Raw genomic sequence first — 11,153 nt, forward strand, 5'->3', positions numbered from 1 at the left:
TGATCATCATGGCACACAAAGATTTTTTCAAAACCTTATTAAAAGGTGGTTTCTTGATGAGACAACCCCTATAAGACACATATTCACATTTAGGTTTACATACAGGATTGCAGATACATTGCTTTGTTTACTTTACACTGACTGTGTATCATACTGGCAGTGATAGGAGGGCAAAAAACCCTCCAAGAGCAGATAGATGGATCTACGTTCCAAACCACGGATGATCCAGAAAATACTTTATTGAATCCACATATAATGGGCCAGATTTATCATGACTCTGACAGCTCACTCTACTTTCACATATGGCTAAAGTCAGTTTTAGCCAAGTCAGATTTATGATCGGCCCTTTAAGACTGTAATAAATGTGGTTTGACTGTAGCAGTTTATCCGTCAGTAAGCAGCTTTACAAAAGTCGCATGTCTTTACGAAAAAGTTGCATGTTTTATTAAAAAGTCTCATAAGATAAGCATGCTCCTCACTGGAGTGAAATAGCGAATTTTTTTGCGACTTTTTAAATAGTCGCAATAGTAAATCTGTCTAGATATTAATTTACATAAGAAAACACGCCCACTTTCAGAAAACTGGCGAGCATAGTGCAAAGCAGAAAAAAGTTGCTAATTTTGAGCGATTGCGCAAAACTTTGCGACTTTTTCACTCCATTATTCTGACTTGAGCTAATGATAAATCTGGCCCCTTATATGTGGATTCAATAAAGTATTTTCCGGATCATCCCTGCTTTGGCACGTGGATCCTTTTATCTGCTCCTTGAGTTTTTTTTTGCCCTCCTATCCCTGCTAGAAATTTGATGTCCATCTATCTCTGGTGACTTTTTTGAGCACCTTGCATTCTAAACATCCAGCAAGATCCTCTACAAACAGTTGAGGTTATTGTGGTCGTTGTGGACATAACATAAGGTGAAAAACTTTCAATTAAACCCAGAGGGGAGGCTTTGGTGTTTTGCACTGTAATACTACTCCATGTGGCGCTCAGCCCTGTTTTTTATTTTATTTTATAGCACATCAAGTGTCACAGTTCAAATGTACATTTACTGTTATGTAGGCTTCAGATCTAAAATCTTCCAGCATTTCTTGCTTCCTCAAAAACTGAAGAGAGATTACTCTGGAGATTTGCACTGTGGGAAGTATATTCTCTATAATAATAATAGTAGTAATTGTGCATGGCAGTGCACATGGATTATGACTGCATCAATAAAAATATATCTCAAAGAGGACCTTTCACCACTCCTATTTTAATAGTGCCATGCATTCCCCATGTGATAACAATTCTGGAACATCTATTCTTATGTCTGTATGTTTTGCCATTCCTTTATTATTCCTGCTAGAAGTTATGAATGACTTGCTAGCAGTCTGCAGTAAGGGTACAGGGGGGAGGTAACCAGTTGGCGGGGTGTACCTGCACAGACTGAAAATGGCAGCACTGATTGGATAGAGTGAGTCTGTGCAGGTACACGCCCCCAACTGGTTACCACCCCTCTGTACCCTTACTGCAGACTGCTAGTAATTCATTCAGAACTTCTAGTAGTAATAATAAAGGAATGGCACAACATAGAACTATAAGAATAGATGCTCCAGAATTGTTATTACATGGGGAATGCATGAAGCTATTAAACAGGCATGTCAGGAGAGGTGAAAGGTGCTCTCTAAGGCTTTTTTGGGTGTGTGAATTAAGAGAAAGATGTTCAAAAATATTATGTAATGTCATTGAATAGCTACATCATGTACCTAAGGCCTCATGCACACGACAGTATTTTTTCACGGTCCGCAAAACGGGGTTCCGTTGTTCCGTGACCAGTGTCTGTTTTTTCATCCGTGTGTCTTCCTTGATTTTTGGAGGATCACCAGACCAGAAAAGTGAAAAGAAAAATCTAAGTCAAGTTTGCCTTGAAAATGATAGGAAAAAAACAGACACGGATCACGGACGCGGATGACAATCTTGTGTGCCTCCGTGTTTTTTCACGGACCCATTGACTTGAATGGGTCCGCCAACCGTTGTCCATCAAAAAAATAGGACAGGTCCTATTTTTTTTGACGGACAGGAAACACGGATCACGGACGCGGATGACAAACGGTGCATTTTCCGAGTTTTCAACTGACCCATTGAAAGCCAATGGGTCCGCAGAAAATCACGGAAAACGGAACAACGGACACGGATGCACACAACGGTCGTGTGCATGAGGCCTAAATCTACTTTTAGGAAAATCAGATTTAGGCCTCATGCACACGACCGTTGTGTGCACCCGTGGCCGTTGTTCCGTTTTCCATGATTTTCTGCGGATCCATTGACTTTCAATGGGTCAGTTGAAAACTCGGAAAATGCACCGTTTGTCATCCGCCTCCGTGATCCGTGTATCCTGTCCGTCAAAAAAATATGACCTGTCCTATTTTTTTGACGGACAACGGTTCACAAACCCATTCAAGTCAATGGGTCAGTGAAAAAACACGGATGCACACAAGATTGGCATCCGTGTCTGTGATCCGTGGCCGTAGGTTACTTTCATACAGACGGATCCGAAGATCCGTCTGCATAGAAGCTTTTTCAGAGCTGAGTTTTCACTTTGTGAAAACTCAGATCCGACAGTATATTCTAACACAGAGGCGTTCCCATAGTGATGGGGACGCTTCTAGTTAGAATATACTACGAACTGTGTACATGACTGCCCCCTGCTGCCTGGCAGCACCCGATCTCTTACAGGGGGATATGATACGCACAATTTACCCCTTCGGGTGCGGCACCTGAGGGGTTAATTGTGTGGATCACAGCCCCCTGTAAGAGATCGGGTGCTGCCAGGCAGCAGGGGGCAGTCATGTACACAGTTCGTAGTATATTCTAACTAGAAGTGTCCCCATCACCATGGGAACGCCTCTGTGTTAGAATATACTGTCGGATATGAGTTCCAATCCGATGGTATATTCTAACATAGAGGCGTTCCCATGGTGATGGGGACGCTTGAAGTTAAAATATACCATCGGATTGGAGAAAACTCTGATCCGATGGTATAAAAGGGACTCCTGACTTTACATTGAAAGTCAATGGGGACGGATCCGTTTGCAATTGCACCATATTGTGTCAACGTCAAACGGATCCGTCCCCATTGACTTGCATTGTAATTCAGGACGGATCCGTTTGGCTCTGCACGGCCAGGCGGACACCAAAACTTTTTTTAATGTCCGTGGATCCTCCAAAAATCAAGGAAGACCCACGAACGAAAAAACGGTCACGGATCACGGACCTACGGACCCCGTTTTTGCGGACCTTAAAAAAAACGGTTGTGTGCATGAGGTCTAATAGCAGAGGCAGAGACAGGGAATGACATTGACTAAAGGCTCTTTTACATGGGACAACTGTTTGTTCATTGCCTAATCAGAAAGGGGAGAGAGCTGCAGTTACATGCAGCAATCATCTTCCTTAGGCTACTTTCACACTAGCGTTCGGGGCTCCGCTTGTGAGTTCCGTTTGAAGGCTCTCACAAGCGGCCCGAACGCATTTGTACTGCCCTAATGCATTCTGAGTGGATGCGGATCCGCTCAGAATGCATCAGTTTGGCACTGTTTGTCCTCCGCTCCGCTCAGCAGGCGGACACCCGAACGCTGCTTGCAGCGTTCGGATGTCCGCCTGGCCGTGCGGAGGCATGTGGCTGGCCAGCTGCGCTACCTGCGCAGTGCGCACATTAAATAACCCATACCCACCTACCCATACCCTCTCCGGTGCTGCGCCACGAGCTGTGACAGCGTCAGACCCGGCGCTGAGATCACAGGTCTCGCGGGATCAAGCGGCGCCGCAAAGGGTTGTACTGATAGAAGGCTGGAGCAGAGCAGAGTAGGTAAGTATTTTTATTTATTTATGTATGCACACACACATACGTGGGGAGATGGGGGCACCTGGCAGTGGCGGCAGTGTGGCACAGTGGCACCCCGTACTTGAATTTAGAAAGGGGAGCCCGCGCCGGCCATATGAGGGCAGGCCCACTGGCAGCAAATCCTTCATCATCATGAAATATATACAGAGAGGGGCAAAATCATGAAATGTATACAGAGAGGGGCAAAATCATGAAATGTATACAGAGAGGGGCAAAATCATGAAATGTATACAGAGAGGGGCAAAATCATGAAATGTATACAGAGAGGGGCAAAATCATCAAATATATACAGAGAGGGGCAAAAAACACCTACCTCTTCTATTTTAAATTGTACTACAATGCATTCAAACCTATAGTGGGAGGGGAGCCCAATTCAAAGTTTGCTCTGGGGCCCATAGAACTCTAGTTACGCCACTGGTGACAGGACCCAGCTCCCTGCGCTCCAGCAATGAGCGCTTCCATCTGTATTGATGGAAGCGCTCATTGCTTTTTAACTCTAACACCATAAATCACTGAAGAAAGTGCACCAAACGGATATGCTACTGACTATACTAGCTGGTCATACAAGCAGATATTAAAAGCTGAGACTTTAGCCAATATATTCCTGTCAGGAAGATATCGGAGCCCATCATGCACCACGTCACGGCTCTCAGCATGGCAAGGGGTCCTACCACTGTGCTAACTATGGTGTGAACACGGTCTGAAGGTGATGAAATCCAGCTCACAGCCAAGCTTCCACACAACCGCCTAGCAGGACAACTAGTGCAATGTGAACAAAGCCAGACTGTAAGCCACACCCATATCAGACCATGTGATGGAGGTTACCAGGTGCAAAAGAATGTTCAATTGCCAGATGAAGGCACATTCAATACTTATAAAACAAAATCAAAGACATATAGTGGCCAATATAGGGGAACTGCCCAAGCTCCAAACACTGTAGCGTGTTTCTCATTGGGCGAGAAGTCCCACCGCATGTGGACCGCAGCAGACGACCATCCCGAACAATTATCCGTACAAAGGAGGACGCCAGTGCAGTCCACATGCACCACAAAAGCATCTTCCTGACAGGAATATATTGGCTAAAGTCTCAGCTTTTAATATCTGCTTGTATGACCAGCTAGTATAGTCAGTGGCATATCCGTTTGGTGCACTTTCTTCAGTGATTTATATAATTGTATTGTCATCCGCACAATGCTCTGGTCTGTGCAGGATGCTTTTGTGGTGCATGTGGACTGCACTGGCATCCTCCTTTCTACGCATAATTGCTCGGGATGGTCGTCTGCTGCGGTCCACATGCGGTGGGACTGCTCCCCCAATGAGAAACACGCTACAGTGTTTGGGGTTTGAGCAGCTCCCCCATACTTGCCACGGTATTTCTGCGGTTCACATGCGGTGGGACTGCTCGCCCAATGAGAAACACGCTACAGTGTTTGGAGCTTGGGCAGTTCCCCCATATTGGCCACTATATGTCTGTGATTTTGTCTTAACTCTAACACCCCCTGAGAGCCGGCACCGTGAGGATAGGTTATCAGTATTAAACACTTGTACAATCCCTTCAAGATGCTAGCAAAACAAATCTTGTGGTCTTCTGTCATTGGATAAAGTGGAAAGTATGTATACATGGGCATTGCCTAGAGGCTCTGCTCTTTCTGCAACTGCCGAGCACCCTGCACTTTTAAAATTTGAAAAAATCATCATGTCTGCTAGGCCCTGTCAATCAATGTGCAGAGGACTCAGCAGTTGGAGAGAGACCAAAGCCACTAGGTGTAACGGCAAAACCCGTTGCTCCTAGAGGTTCATTTGCATATATAAAAACATTATTTTTCTCGGCAATGCAGTCACATATGAAGATGGGACCAACACAGATGCCTTCAGCTGCCAAGCGCACATGTAACAGATCAGTCATTTTTATAGGTACAAAACTGCTGACACATGTCCTTTAACCACCTCCGGACCGCCTAACGCAGATTCGCGTTCCAGAGGTGGCAGCTCTGCGCAGAGTCACGCATATATGCGTTATCTCGCGAGAGCCGTGATTTCCTGTGAACGCGCGCACACAGGCGCGCGTTCACAGGAACGGAAGGTAAGCGAGTAGATCTCCAGCCTGCCAGCGGCTATCGTTCGCTGGAAGGCTGGAGATGTGATTTTTTTTGATAACAGCGTCTAATATACCTGCTACCTGGTCCTCTGGTGGTCCCTTTTGTTTGGATCGACCACCAGAGGACACAGGCAGCTCAGTAAAGTACCCGAAAACACCACTACACTACACTACACCCCCCCTGTCACTTATTAACCCCTTATGAACCCCTGATCACCCATGATCACCCCATATAGACTCCCTGATCACCCCCCTGTCATTGATCACCCCCCTGTAAGGCTCCATTCAGACGTCCGTATGATTTTTACGGATCCACGGATACATGGATCGGATCCGCAAAACACATATGGACGTCTGAATGGAGCCTTACAGGTGGGTGATCATTCATTGCTGCTGACATTTTTACTTTTTTTGTTATTAATCGAAATTTAACGATTTTTTTGCAAAAAAAATGAAATTTTTCACTTTCAGTTGTAAAATTTTGCAAAAAAAACGACATCCGTATATAAATTTTTCACTAAATTTATTGTTCTTCATGTCTTTGATAAAAAAAAAATGTTTGGGTAAAAAAATAAATGGTTTGGGTAAAAGTTATAGCGTTTACAAACTATGGTACAAAAATGTGAATTTCCACTTTTTGAAACAGCTCTGACTTTCTAAGCACCTGTCATGTTTCCTGAGGTTCTACAATGCCCAGACAGTACAAACACCCCACAAATGCCCCTATTTCGGAAAGTAGACACCCTAAGGTAATTACTGATGGGCATAGTGAGTTCATAGAACTTTTTATTTTTTGTCACAAGTTAGCGGAAAATGATAATTTATTTTTTATTTAATTTTTTTCTTACAAAGTCTCATATTCCACTAACTTGTGACAAAAAATAAAAAATTCTAGGAACTTGCCATGCCCCTCACGGAATACCTTGGGGTGTCTTCTTTCCAAAAGGGGTCACTTGTGGGGTAGTTATACTGCCCTGGCATTCTAGGGGCCCTAATGTGTGGTAAGTAGTTTGAAATCAAAATGTGTAAAAAATGACCTGTAAAATCCTAAAGGTGCTCTTTGGAATGTGTGCCCCTTTGCCCACCTAGGCGGCAAAAAAGTGTCACACATGTGGTATCGCCGTACTCAGGAGAAGTTGGGGAATGTGTTTTGGGGTGTCATTTTATATATACCCATGCTAGGTGAGATAAATATCTTGGTCAAATGCCAACTTTGTATAAAAAAATGGGAAATGTTGTCTTTTGCCAAGATATTTCTCTCACCCAGCATGGGTATATGTAAAATGACACCCCTAAACACATTCCCCAACTTCTCCTGAGTACGGCGATACCAGATGTGTGACACTTTTTTGCAGCCTAGATGCGCAAAGCGGCCCAAATTCCTTTTAGGAGGGCATTTTTAGACATTTGGATCCCAGACTTCTTCTCACACTTTCGGGCCCCTAAAATGCCAGGGCAGTATAAATACCCCACATGTGACCCCATTTTGGAAAGAAGACACCCCAAGGTATTCAATGAGGGGCATGGCGAGTTCCTCAAATTTTTTATTTTTTGTCACAAGTTAGCGGAAAATGATGATTTTTTTATTTTTTTTGTATTTTCTCACTAAGTCTCCCTTTCCGCTAACTTGGGACAAAAATTTAAATCTTTCATGGACTCAATATACCCCTCACGGAATACCTTGGGGTGTCTTCTTTCCGAAATGGGGTCACATGTGGGGTATGTATACTGCCCTGGCATTTTAAGGGCCCTAAAGCGTGAGAAGAAGTCTGGAATATAAATGTCTAAAAAATTTTACGCATTTGGATTCCGTGAGGGGTATGGTGAGTTCATGTGAGATTTTATTTTTTGACACAAGTTAGTGGAATATGAAACTTTGTAAGAAAAGAAATAATAAAAAAAATAAAAATTCCGCTAACTTGGGCCTAAAAAATGTCTGAATGGAGCCTTACGGGGGGGAGGGGGGGGGGGTGATCAATGACAGGGGGGTGATCACCCATATAGACTCCCTGATCACCCCCCTGTCATTGATCACCCCCCTGTCATTGATCACCCCCCTGTAAGGCTCCATTCAGACGTCCGTATGATTTTTACGGATCCACGGATACATGGATCGGATCCGCAAAACACATACGGACGTCTGAATGGAGCCTTACAGGGGGGTGATCAATGACAGGGGGTGATCAGGGAGTGTATATGGGTGATCACCCCCTGTTATTGATCACCCCCCTGTAAGGCTCCATTCAGACGTCCGTATGTGTTTTGCGGATCCGATCCATGTATCCGTGGATCCGTAAAAATCATACGGACGTCTGAATGGAGCCTTACAGGGGGGTGATCAATGACGGGGGTGATCAGGGAGTCTATATGGGTGATCACCCCTCTGTCATTGATCACCCCCCTGTAAGGCTCCATTCAGACGTCCGTATGCGTTTTGCGGATCCGATCCATGTATCCGTAGATCCGTAAAAATCATACGGACGTCTGAATGGAGCCTTACAGGGGGTGATCAATGACAGGGGGGTGATCAGGGTGTCTATATGGGTGATCACCCCCCTGTAAGGCTCCATTCAGATGTCCGTATGCATTTTGCGGATCCGATCCATGTATCCGTGGATCCGTAAAAATCATACGGACGTCTGAATGGAGCCTTACAGGGGGGTGATAAATGACAGGGGGGTGATCAATGACAGGGGGTGATCAGGGTGTCTATATGGGTGATCACCCCTCTGTCATTGATCACCCCCCTGTAAGGCTCCATTCAGACATCCGTATGCGTTTTGCAGATCCGATCCATGTATCCGTGGATCCGTAAAAATCATACAGACGTCTGAATGGAGCCTTACAAGGGGGTGATCAATGACAGGGGGGTGATCAGGGAGTCTATATGGGGTGATCAGGTGTTCATAAGGGGTTAATAAGTGACAGGGGGGTGTAGTGTAGTGTAGTGGTGTTTGGTGCTACTTTACTGAGCTGCCTGTGTCCTCTGGTGGTCGATCCAAGCAAAAGGGACCACCAGAGGACCAGGTAGCAGGTATATTAGACGCTGTTATCAAAACAGCGTATAATATATCTGTTAGGGGTTAACAAAATCACATCTCCAGCCTGCCAGCGAACGATCGCCGCTGGCAGGCTGGAGATCCACTCGCTTACCTTCCGTTCCTGTGAACGCGCGCGCCTGTGTGCGCGCGTTCACAGGAAATCTCGGCTATCGCGAGATGACACACGGATGCGTCCAGGAGGAATGAATCAACCACCTTCCGGACGCATCCGTGCGTTAGGCGGTCCGGAGGTGGTTAATGAAGAATATGTGGTATACTAGTCAAAATGATAGATGTAATGCCTTTTTGGAAGATACCAGTAGGCTTATTTAGTATGCTGTGATGTATCTTGCAGTACAATGAATTGGTTTACATTTAAAGGTATAGGACATAGGGAATACCACAGGTTCACTGCTGCTGTCTCCTTTTCTACTGTCAACATGGTGCCAAGCAGAATTAGTTGAGACAGACTAGTTATTCATGGTTTACCAGCTGCAGCCTTTCATGTGAGGTTGTCAGGCAAAGTATCGAATTATTCTGTCTTGTAAATTGCTTCCGAGCTGGGGACCGAAAAAGGACAAGTGGACTTGGTCATCCAAAATTAATACTTATTTAATCCCATTTTATAATAATCACCTAAATTTGCTGTTTGCTAAATATTTGATAAAACTGCAAATTTTTCCTGTAAGAGCTTAGTGTAGACTACAGGTAGGGCTTTTGTGGTAATGACCCCAAATACAGCGCCCAGTACATAGCCATAAAATTATTGTGGGCCCTTGACACACAAATATGTTACAACATCCTTTTTTTAGTGTCTAACATACTAGCAGGTTAACTCCAGAATTTTACCACGCCGACATATGGACTCCTAAATATGATTATGTGCTGCACATGCTGGATTACTGCACCAGATATGACACCAGAATGCTCTGTACTTGGTTGTCAGCACTCCATTAATTCTATGGGCACAGAGCCGGATGCACTATACTAATACCCTAGACAAAAGGAATGCATGAGACTTGAAAGTTTATTTTTCTTTATTCTTATAACCTCAGCTCACATGATTTTGATCACTGTTATTAATCGGATGTAGTGTATAAACCATTACAAATCAAAGACAAGCCAAATCTCTATATTAAACCAATTGTATTGTAGGAAATTTGTCTACACTATTTAAATCTCAGCATTAAATCAGATTTTCCAGTGAAATGTAGGTAATTCAGGAATGTGGTTTTGCTAAAAATCTGGTTGACGAAAGTTAATTATGTATATTTTTCTATATAACATAGCTATAGAATCTTATCAAGGAACCTAAGAGTTAGCTCTGAAATCAATATAATATTTAATTCTGGTTTTCCTCTGGTCTCCTCCATTAAAGCAAATTTTAAAGGGGTTCTCTGAGTCTTAAGGACTAATGACCTATCCCGATGGTTGGACCCTGTAACTCAGTGAGTGTGGACTCACTGTACCACTAAAGGGATTTGACTTGGTTCTACTCCTTAGGGCATGTTCAAGGTGGTGCCCTAGTATTCACCCTTTCACCCCTGTACAGGCATCTGCACTTCACTGCAGGGACCACCAAGCGGCTATCTCTAGGAGTAGTCTCCATTCACAAGACACTAATGTGTGGCATGAAGGGGACAGAGAACAAGCCAAGGTCAGGACAGGCAAAGTTCATGCAATATGGTAAAATAGGCAATAGGTTAGAGCAGGTGTCACAGAGTCGATACGGAGACCAGGCAGAGTTCAGGACAGACATTAGTGGGTCAATATGGTTATCTGGCAGAGGTCAGGAACAGCAGGTCAGAATACACAATATTGGCACACTAGAGATGAGCGAACCTCTTGAGATTCGGTTTGTTTCAGGTTCGCCACATTTTTCAAAAAGTTCAGTTAGAGCGTGAATCAATTCTAGCCAAACCAAAGTTTCTGCAATTGCCCTGGTACATAACACCCTCTAGTCTCATAGGACATCAGGCAGAGGTGAGGACAGGCAGCACAGGGTCAGTACTGTTATTTGGCAGAAGTGAGGCATGGGAGGCCAAAATTCACAATAGTGGTACACCTGTGCAGGAACTGGGGGCAGATTGGTCCAGATGCAGCACAACTAAATTTATAAAAAGAAAGAGTATACTGC

This window comes from Bufo gargarizans, chromosome 5 (assembly GCF_014858855.1).
Source record: "Bufo gargarizans isolate SCDJY-AF-19 chromosome 5, ASM1485885v1, whole genome shotgun sequence".
In the NCBI taxonomy this organism is placed as follows: Eukaryota; Metazoa; Chordata; class Amphibia; order Anura; family Bufonidae; genus Bufo; species Bufo gargarizans.